Genomic DNA, 11,757 nt, shown 5'->3' on the forward strand with positions numbered 1-11,757 from the left:
TTGTGATGTTGTTCTCAAAGAAGAACGATACGAGGCTACAACTTCTGGAGAATGAGTTGTTGTCAATTTCACAACGTGACATGACGATTGCTCAGTACTTCCACAAGGTCAAGTCGATCTATCGGGAAATTACTGAACTGGACCCGAAGTCTGCCATTGTAGAATCTTGAATGAAGAGGATTATAATCCACAGATTGCGACCAGAATAGAGAAGCTTTATTATTGTTGTACAAGGATGATCCACTTAACCATCAGTTGTAGAGTTTAAAAATTTTTTAGCCAGCCAAGAAGCCATAGCTAAACAAATAGGAGGCATCCCATTGAAGGGTGAAGAAGAAGCACTCTACACAAGTGAAAATTTGAGCAATAATAGGTCGTCTACCAAACGTGGATACAATGGTGACAAAAGAAGAAGTCACCAAGGAACTGTACAACCAGGGAGAGCTTAGAAGAATGATAACAATAACTCTCATGGGAAGAGATTTAGAGGCATTCGCTACAATTGCTGGAAGAAGGGCCACATGTCTAGAGATTGTTGGTCTAAGAAAAAATCTATCGAAAGCAATGTGGCATCCTCCAACAGGGAGATGGAGGAGGAATGGGATGTAGAGGTATTGTATGCCATAGAAGAAGATGAGCTAGCACTCATGGCGATGATGGGAGACCATATCGATTATGAGAATGATTGGATCATTGATTCAGGATACCCAAACCACATGATTGACAATCAAAGTGGTGCAATGGAAGAGGGGTGTCCCTCAGAGAAGGAAGTATTACCAGGCCTTGAGCAAATTGAAGAAATTCTTCTGACAGGAGAGAAAACTGAAGAGATTCTTCCACAAAAGATGGTGGAACAAACGGTACACATTTGCTAAAGTGTTGATGTGCCTAAAGATTCAAGTGATGCTAGTGTTGGTGAACAAGAAGTGACTCAACCAAGCGAACCTAGTGAAAAACAAAGGGCACCTCAACAACTAAGACAATTAGAAATAATCCAAAAGCCATGTCTAGAGTATGCCAACACAACTATTGTAGAAGACGAAGTTAATAAGCCAGAGATATATAAGGATGTGTCACAAAACTCGGTTTGGCAAAAAGTGATGGAGGAAGAAATTATAGCCCTGGAGCAAAATCAAACTTGGGAATTAGTGTCAAGATCAAGAGATGTTAAATCTATCTTTTGCAAGTGGATTTACAAAATAAGTATACCCCGGATGGATCAATTGTGAGATACAAAACTCAGACTGTAGATCAAAGGTTCTCTCAACAATATGGACTAGACTATGATGAAACATTTAGTCCAGTGGCAAAGATCATTATTGTACAAGTTCCTTCAGTACTTGCGGTAAATAAAGATTGAAAATTTTGGCAAATGGATATGAAGAATATTTTCTTGCATAGAGAGTTGGACCAGGAGATCTACATGAACCAAACAAATGGATTCGAAAATGAAGTTGGAGTCCTTAGTCAGTATCTGTGAAGTCTAAAGAAGCCTCATTTGAATGCGGCTCGATGGACCTTGAGATATGTCAATCGATATCACGATACTCGAAGATCAAGCACCAGGTATGTGTTCAAGCTCAGTTCGACAACAATTTATTGGTGTAACAAAAGACAACCAACTGTATCATTGTCAACTAGAGAAGCAGAGTACAGAGCAACGGCGGGAGCAGCTAAAAAATGTACATGGCTGAAACTTCTGATGAAAGATTGGCACCAGAAAGTTGACTATTCGATACCACTTCAATGCAACAACCAATCTGTGATTTGTCTAGTAGAAAATTCGATGTTTCATGGCAGAACAAAGCATGTGGAAGTAGTAGACTTGTCTACAAAAGAGCTGAATACTTGCCCATATGAGAGCTTTCGCTGTGGTGCAGCGAATGAGAACTAGTACTGACGGGAGTGTTAAAATATCATCATTAGCCTAATAGGGTTAAGCCCAACCATTGCATGAGTGACTATATTTATGTTAAGAAAATGATTTAGGATTTTAGGAATAAATTTAGGAAAATGATTTAGTAATTTTAAAAATAAATTTAGGAAAATGATTTAGGAATTTTAGGAATAAATTTAGGAAAATGATTTAGGGGAAAAAGTTGAAAATTTTAGGAATAGATTGACTAAATACCCTCCACCCTATTTAGTTCATGGTCCCAAGAAACACAAAGTAAATACCCTCCACTTTACTTAGTTCATTGGTCCCAAGAAACACAAAGTAAATACCCTCCACCCTACTTAGTTCATGGTCCCAAGAAACAGTAAATACCCTTCACCCTACTTAGTTCATGGTCCCAAGAAACACAAAGTAAATACCCTCCACCCTACTTAGTTCATGGTCCCAAGAAACACAAAGTAAATACCCTCCACCCTACTTAGTTGTGTTAAAGTGTGAGAGTTCCCACATAGAGTTGTGTTAAAGTGTGAGAGTTCCCACAGAGAGTTGGTGTTCAACAAATGATACATAAGGAACGAAAGTAGACAATATCAACCAACGGTTGGTCTCATGGTCCCAAGAAACACAAAGTAAATACCCTTCACCCTACTTAGTTGTGTTAAAGTGTGAGAGTTCCCACAAAGAGATGTGTTCAACAAATGATACATAAGGAACGAAAGTAGACAATATCAACCAACGGTTGGTCATAATAAAGTGTGCGAGAAGGAAAGTAGACAATATTAACTAATACTAGTCTTGGATTATAAGAGATGATTGGTTGGAATAGCTTAGTTGGTTAGAGTTTGTTGGAATAGCTTAGTTGGTTAGAGTTTGTTGGAATAGCTTAGTTGGTTAGAATTTGTTGGAATAGCTTAGTTGGTTAGAGTTTGTGGCTGTTAACCACAATGTTGGAGGTTCAAACCCTCTTTCTAGTGATGAGAATGAGCACTCGAATTGAAGTTACCATGAAAGCCGTGGAAGGCGTCACGGCTGGACAAACTAGTGCAGGATCCAACAAACTAAGGTTCCCAGACCCTAGAGCCTTCAAAGGGAATCGGGACGCCAAAGAGTTGGAGAACTTCATCTTTGACGTCGAACAGTACTTCAAAGCCACAACGGCTTGTACTGACGACAAGAAGGTGACTGTAGCCGCGATGTATTCTCATAGACGACGCCAAACTGTGGTGGCGTACGAAGGTGCAAGACATCGAGGATGGATTGTGCACCATTGACTCATGGGAGGACCTCAAGAGAGAGTATAATAGCCCTGAAACACACTGGAAACATACGGGACTAAGTCAGACAGTTCTCAACCCTGATGCTTGATATCAGGGGCACAGGAGAGAAGGACAAGGAGATAATAGAGAAAGGGCTCATGTTCGTAGATGCCACAATAAACTCTCAACCGAGCAAGAGCACTCTGATAGACTCTGGAGCAACCCACACCTTCATTGCCGATCAAGAAGCCAGAAGATTGGGACTCACCATAGGAAAAGACCCGGGGAAAATGAAAGCTGTCAACTCCGAGGCCTTGCCTATTGTGGGAGTTTCCAAAGGAGTCCCCTTCAAAATAGGGGATTGGACTGGAGAGCTAGACCTTGTCGTGGTTCGCATGGACGACTTCGACGTGGTACTTGGGATGGAGTTCCTCCTAGAACACAAGGTCATCCCAATGCCATTGGCAAAATGCTTGGTGATCACTGGCCGTAACCCCACAGTAATACCTGCAAGCATCAAGCAACCAAGTATCTTTGAATGATCTCGGCCATACAGCTGAAAAGGGGACTCGCACGAGAGGAACCTACATTCATGGCCATACCACTGATCGCGCACGAGAGGAACCTACATTCATGGCCATACCACTGATAGAAGAAGCAACCACCGAAGAGACTGTCCTAGAGGAAATCAAGGAAGTACTAGACAGCTATACCGACATAATGCCAGAGAGTCTACCACAAACACTACCACCTCGTCGAGGCATTGACCACGAAATCGAACTCCTCCCTGGGGTTAAGCCGCCAGCGAAGAACGCATACTGGATGACTCCGCCCGAGCTAGCCGAATTGAGGAAACAACTGGACGAGTTGCTGAAGGCAGGATTCATTCGCCCGACAAAGGCACCTTATGGAGCCCCCGTACTGTTCCAAAAGAAGAAGGATGGGACGTTGCGTCTGTGCATAGACAATAGAGCCTTTAACAAGGTGACGGTACGCAACAAATATCCTCTGCCGATAATATCCGACTTGTTCGACCAACTTCACGGGGCCAAGTACTTCATGAAGTTTGACTTACAATCAGGATATTATCAAGTACGTATTGCCGAAGGGGACGAACCCAAGACGACATGCGTAACAAGATATAAGGCCTTTGAATTCCTAGTAATGCCCTTTGACTTGACAAACGCCCCAGCTACGTTCTGCACGTTGATGAACCAAGTTTTCTACGAATACCTGGATCAGTTCGTCATAGTATACCTCGACGACATTGTTGTTTACAGCACAACCCTCGAGGAACACAAAGTGCACTTAAAGCTAGTGTTTGACAAGCTCCGGCAGAATCAGCTGTATGTGAAGAAGGAGAAATGTGCATTCACACAAACATGCATCAACTTCCATGGACATGTCGTCAGATGTGGACAAATTAGTATGGATAGCGACAAGATAAAAGCTATCCAAGAATGGAAGGTTCCTACTTCCGTATCTGAGTTGCGGTCCTTCTTAGGACTAGCCAACTACTATAGGCGGTTCGTCGAAGGGTTTTCACGACGAGCCGCCCCATTGACAGAGCTGTTGAAGAAAGACCACCCTTGGTCGTGGTCAAATGATTGTCAAATGGCCTTCGAAAATCTGAAAACAACCATGACGAGGGGTCCTGTCCTCGGGTTGGTAGACGTCACAAAGCCATTTGAAGTAGAAACCGATGCTTCCGACTTTGCTCTAGGTTGGGTCCTTATTCCAGAAGGCCACCCCATCGCTTATGAAAGTCGAAAGCTCAACGATGCCGAACGAAGATACACTGTCTCCGAGAATGAAATGTTGGCTGTAGTCCATTGCCTTCGAGTCTAGAGATAGTATCTCTTAGGATCACAGTTTGTAGTGAAGACGGATAACAGCGCCACTTGCCACTTCTTTGATCAACCAACTTTAACAGCAAAACAAGCCCGGTGGCAGGAGTCGTTGGCCGAATTCGACTTCAAGTTCGAACACAAAGCAGGAAAGAGTAATCAAGCAGCCGACGCGCTGAGTCGGAAGGGCGAACATGCGGCCCTGTGCATGTTAGCCCATATTCATTCAAGTAAGATCGATGGATCGATGCGCGACATCATCAAGGAACCTTGACACAAAGACCCATCGGCCAAAGCTGTTGTCGAACTAGCTAAGGCTGGAAAGACACGACAGTTTTGGGTTGAGGGGGACCTCCTGATAACCAAAGGAATCAGATTGTACGTCCCAAGAACGGGGGAACTGAGGAAGAAGCTCATTCAGGAATGTCATGATACCTTATGGGCCGGACACCCTGGGTGGCAAAGAACATACGTCCTAATAAAGAAGGGGTACTTCTGGCCAAATATGCGAGACGACATCATGCAATACACCAAGACGTGCCTCATCTGCCAACAGGATAAGGTCGAGAAAGCCAAAGTCTCTGGACTCTTGGAACCTCTACCTGTGCCAACAAGACCCTGGAAAAGTGTATCTCTTGACTTCATAACACACCTCCCAAAAGTCGGGGAATATGACGCCATCTTGGTTATTGTAGACCGGTTTTCAAAATATGTGACATTCATCCCCACTCCCAAATTATGCTCGGTGGAACTCACAGCCCAACTGTTTTTCAAACACGTTGTAAAGCTATCGGGCATTCCGTCGAGCATCATCAGTGATAGGGATGGCAGATTCATTGGGACATTCTGGACTGAGTTATTCGCTTTCTTGGGAACAACCTTAAACATCTCCTCGAGTTATCACCCTCAAACCGATGGACAGACAGAACGGTTCAATTGCTTGCTCGAAGAATACTTACGTCACTTCGTCGACGCTCGCCAAAAGAACTGGATACAATTGTTAGATGTCGCCAAATTTTTCTTCAATTGTCAAACAAGCTCGTCTACAGGGAAGAGTCCCTTCGAAATTGTAAGTGGACGACAACCGGCCTTACCCCATATTATTGATCATCCTTATGCAGGAAAAAACCCTCAAGCTCACAACTTTACAAGAGAATGGAAGCAGACGACAGATATAGCCCGGGCATATTTAGAGAAGGCTTCCAAGCATATGAAGAAATGGGCGGACAAGAAGCGTCGCCCCCTTCAATTCCGTGCAGGAGATCAAGTCCTTATCAAGCTGAGACCAGAACAGATCAGATTTGGTAGCCGAAAGGACCAGAGACTAGTTCGTAAATATGAAGGCCCGGTTGAAGTCCTTAAAAAGATCGGGGCTACCTCCTACCGAGTTGCACTACCCGCATGGATGAAAATCCACCCCGTCATTCATGTGAGCAACTTGAAGCCCTATCACCTTGATCCAGACGACGACCAATGAAATGCAACCACAAGACCGAACATTGATCTGCAGCAAAAAGAAACAAAGGAAGTGGAAGAGATCCTAGTCGACAGGGTTAGGAAGATAGGAAGACCTGTACGAACGATTCGTGAATTCCTTATCAAATGGAAGAATCTCCCTACAGAGGAAACAAGCTGGGAACGCGCCGAAGATCTGAACTCCGCCGCCACCCACATCGCAAGGTATGAAAGTAGTCGGTTGACAGGGACATCAACCAATTAGGTGGGGGAGGATGTCACGATCATGCTTGTCCAAGGCATGTTGCCCATGGCCGCATGCCCATGACAAGCCAAACCCTTGTCATGTCTTTGCATTCTAGTGTTTTTCCTTTTGTAATTCTAGAGCGTATGACACCTCAAAAATATCATGTCTAGGTCTGCCAAAACTAAAATGGCCCAGAATGTACTATAGGGGGATATGACTAGTCGTCAACTTCTCCCTACCCAAGGTTATATATGCTAAGCCGTTGTTATCTTTCTCTTGCTTGCTTATATAACGTCTCTTTCTAAAATCTCTCTTTCTAAAATCTCTCTCTCTCCTCATTTTCTAAAACCTTCTTTTAAAATCGAGGCTAGAGGCTCGACCGTACGTCGCTTGGCCGTAGGCGACGCAAGAACAAATTGGCTTAACTCACTTGCCGCTGGAGAGTGAGTGCCGCACAATCGCTAGTCCGCTACCTTCAAAAGTGCGATTGTGTCACTTGGCACTCAGAAGGGGTCGATAGTGAGATCCCACATCGACTAGAGAGGTAAAGAAACATTTCTTGCAAGGGTCTGAAAACCTATCCATAGTAGATTCAGTTTAAAACCGTGAGAGATACCGAGACGTAACGAACGAAAGCAGACAATATCAACTAACGGTAGTCTTGGATTGTAACAAAATATTGGCTGGAATAGCTCAGTTTGCACCAGGTTGGAGGTTCAAGCCCTCCTTCTAGCGATGTGTGAATGAAGCGTGCCTTATAATTGTGTTTGGTACTTCTCCCTGGTACAAATTTTCAATCAACATCGATTTGGGATGGTCTCATATACGAGAACTGCCAAAACAATCATGTTTTGACGCTTTTAATGTTCACAATGGATATCCACCACGGAACGAGTTCCCTTTCTTAGCGTTGAAAAGTTAGACACGAGCCCATAACAGTGGTAGTAGATATTATCCACTTTGCCACGAGTTTTGCCTAACCAATAAACATCGATGGATGTTAGAAGTGGAATTTGAACCCACGCCCTCTTACGAGGACCAGAACTTGGCTGACGCGTTTTAAAACTGTTTGGCTGACGACGATATGTAACGGATTAAAATAGATAATATCTACTGGCTGTTGGAGAGAGAAACGAAACAATCCTAATAAGGGTTCGAAAACCTCTCCCTAATAGGCTAGGCGCGTTTTAAAACTGTGAGGCTCATGGCAATACCTACTGGGCAAGAATGAACAATGTCTACTGGCAGTGGGTTTAGAATTTTACAAATGAAATAAGAGCTAGCCACTAGGCGATGTGCTAGTGAGGATGCTTCGCACTCAGAAGGGATCGATAGTGAGATCCCACATCGATTAGAGAGGTGAAGAAACATTTCTTGCAAGGGTCTGAAAACCTATCCATAGTAGATTCGGTTTAAAACCGTGAGGGAGATATCGAGACGTAACGAACAAAAGCAGACAATATCAACTAATGGTGGTCTTGGATTATAGCAAATGATTGGCTGGAATAGCTCAGTTGGTTAGAGCCTGTCAAGGTCGGAGGTTCAAGCCCTCCTTTTAGCGATGTGTGTATGAAGCAAGCCTTATAACTACTGGGCAAGAATGAACAATGTCTACTGGCAGTGGGTTTAGAATTTTACAAATGAAATAAGAGCTAGCCACTAGGCGATGTGCTAGTGAGGATGCTTCGCACTCAGAAGGGATCGATAGTGAGATCCCACATCGATTAGAGAGGTGAAGAAACATTTCTTGCAAGGGTCTGAAAACCTATCCATAGTAGATTCGGTTTAAAACCGTGAGGGAGATATCGAGACGTAACGAACGAAAGCAGACAATATCAACTAATGGTGGTCTTGGATTATAGCAAATGATTGGCTGGAATAGCTCAGTTGGTTAGAGCCTGTCAAGGTCGGAGGTTCAAGCCCTCCTTTTAGCGATGTGTGTATGAAGCAAGCCTTATAACTACTGGGCAAGAATGAACAATGTCTACTGGCAGTGGGTTTAGAATTTTACAAATGAAATAAGAGCTAGCCACTAGGCGATGTGCTAGTGAGGATGCTTCGCACTCAGAAGGGATCGATAGTGAGATCCCACATCGATTAGAGAGGTGAAGAAACATTTCTTGCAAGGGTCTGAAAACCTATCCATAGTAGATTCGGTTTAAAACCGTGAGGGAGATATCGAGACGTAACGAACGAAAGCAGACAATATCAACTAATGGTGGTCTTGGATTATAGCAAATGATTGGCTGGAATAGCTCAGTTGGTTAGAGCCTGTCAAGGTCGGAGGTTCAAGCCCTCCTTTTAGCGATGTGTGTATGAAGCAAGCCTTATAATTGTGTTTGGTTCTTATCCTCCCTGGTAGAAATTTTCAATCAACATCGATTTGTGATGGTCTCGTGTACGAGAAATGGTCTCGTGTACGAGAACTAACTAAACAATCATGTTTTGACACTTTTAAAAAGCAGTGCTGAGTTCAAAATTATCAACTCTGGAATGAGTTTTGCCTACAATAAACATGGATGGATGTCATCAGAAGTGGGATTTGAACCCACGCCCTCTTACGAGAACCAAAACGTGAGTCTGGCGCCTTAGACCACTTGGCCATCCTGACTACACACAATTCACACGTGTGAGTGTGAATCTCTAGGGCGCTCGCACACCTTTTGTCCCTCTGGTCAAGCTAATCTGTAGCGACGTCCAGAGGTCAGCGAAACTCCATAGTGTCATGCACCTCATGAACACCCTCATCTGTGTGCATTTATGCTCGTGCACATTCGCACTCATCATCATACTGTGCGCATCCGCACTCATCATCTCTAAAGGAAGTAGCCCTATGCTTATGATTATACAATATGCATGAGGTCCCTCTAAATCCATCATAATGTCTCTTCTGACACAACCTTCTAGTCTCATCTCTTTGTTAATCTAGGTAATACATACTCATGGATATTTATATTAATATCATTTTCATGCTCTTAGAGTTGTGTCCTATGTCGATCTAATGACATGATGCAATATGGCACTCATCATCATATAACATGCTCAATATGCTCAATATATAAATATATATATATATAGATATAGATATAGATATAGATATAGATATATAACTCTATTTTTATTAAGATTTCATTTTCTAGTATTACCATCTTAAGAATTTGATGGAATTATTTGAAGTGACAGTATTTCGTGCTTTCTTGCCATTTGATATTTAATTTGACCTTTCATTTTCTATATGTACTCTCCTTATCTTTTAATATTTGTTGCCTTATGATATTTCTGATCTTTCATTTTCTTGTTGCCGTCTAATATTTATGATCTTTCATTTTCTTATTGATATTTAATCCGATCTTCCATTTTCTTTTTGTGTACATGTACCTCCCTTTATCTTTTAATTTGTGTTCAGAAATATTTTCTCTTACTTCCAAATCTTTCACATTTATTATTAGCCAATTTTTAATGAGTTCTTTACTCTTATTTTTTTTTGTTTTTTTTTTTGTTGTTAATAGTATTATGTATTTTCCCTTTTTTTTCTTTTGATTTTGTTAGGCCTTTCTCCTGCCTATTTTTATTCTCTATATTCTAATGGATTCTTCTTCCCCAAATCTTTCATGTTTCTATATTTTTGTTTTCTTCTCTCAATTTTGGATTCTCTGTATTTTTCTTCCTTGTATTCTAATGGATCTTTCTTTCCGAATCTTTCCTGTTTCTTTATTATTATTTTTTTTTATTCTTGATTTACATTCATAGATAGTATTAGTTCCTAATTTAATCATCATTTAGCTAATGATTTACCATAATTCATACAAAATTATTGACCTAAATAATTGTGAAGTCAAGATTTTAGATATAATTGGTTGTGATTTCCTAGAATGAAATTTAGGATAAATTAAAAGGAATGATTTAATGTGTACCATTACAACCACACCCCTCTTCACGTAAATCTACGCCTACCGGTGAAGGCCATTTTCATTTTCTACGGGTGAAGGCCATTTTCGTTTTTCTCAAATCTTACGTTTTTTTTCATTCTGTTTTATTTTTTTTTCTTTTCCAAGAATAACAACATCTCTCTCATGGAAATTTACCATTTTTTTTTTTGTTTTTTTTAGAATTGTTTGACAATTGGAGGAGGTGTTGAGACAGTTGTGGAAGAAGTTTGGTTGTATTAGTGGAGAGATGGTATTATTTACGATTTTATTATTATTTATTTATTCTATTCTATTTTATTTTGTACCGTTGTTCGAACCCTACTTAGTTCATAAATTCCAAGCAATACAAAGTAGTAGTCTATAGAGTGTTTTGTAAAAATCTTCTCGATTGATCTTAATAGAGTGTGCGAGTGTTTCCTATAGAGAGTTGTGTTCAACAATCTGGTATCAGAGCCAAGTTAATGTGGGTTATCTGATCGCTTGGAATTCTTAGTATGCTTTGTGGTTGCAACTCTGCCTGATCGTTCAACAATCTGGTATCAGAGCCAAGTTAGTGGTGGGTTATCTGATCGCTTGGAATTCTTAGTATGCTTTGTGGTTGCAACTCTGCCTGATCTTCCACATTAGAAACAATTTCTTTAGATTAGTAGTGAGTGAGTTTCTTTTGTGTCGTGAGTAGTCTGTGACTCTATAAGTCTTGTGTCGAAAGAGCTTGTTTAGTATTACTGAGGTATAGCCAACACGATGGGTGATTTCCAAATCGTTGGAGGATAAAAAAACTCAACAACAACAACTACAACACGTGGGCAACATGCATGATGTCCTATTTACAAGGGCATGATCTTTGGGAGATCGTTGGCGGGTGTGAAACTATGCCGCTAGACGACCACAATCGGAGAAGAGATGTTAGAGCATATTTGGGATGACAAGACACCAAAAGAAGTATGGGACACGTTTGTGATGTTGTTCTCAAAGAAGAACGATACGAGGCTACAACTTCTGGAGAATGAGTTGTTGTCAATTTCACAACGTGACATGACGATTGCTCAGTACTTCCACAAGGTCAAGTCGATCTATCGGGAAATTACTGAACTGGACCCGAAGTCTGCCATTGTAGAATCTTGAA

At 41.6% G+C, this 11,757-nt stretch overlaps 1 non-coding gene across 1 annotated transcript; it reads right to left on the reverse strand.

The window, feature by feature from the left end:
- Positions 1–9,229: 9,229 nt before the first annotated feature.
- On the reverse strand, positions 9,230–9,313 carry TRNAV-CAC. The gene has a single exon. It is a non-coding gene; the product is annotated as a tRNA-Val (tRNA).
- Between the last annotated feature and the right edge of the window lie 2,444 nt (positions 9,314–11,757).

The sequence above is a fragment of the Cucurbita moschata genome, unplaced genomic scaffold (assembly GCF_002738365.1).
Source record: "Cucurbita moschata cultivar Rifu unplaced genomic scaffold, Cmos_1.0 Cmo_Scf00163, whole genome shotgun sequence".
NCBI lineage: Eukaryota > Viridiplantae > Streptophyta > Magnoliopsida > Cucurbitales > Cucurbitaceae > Cucurbita > Cucurbita moschata.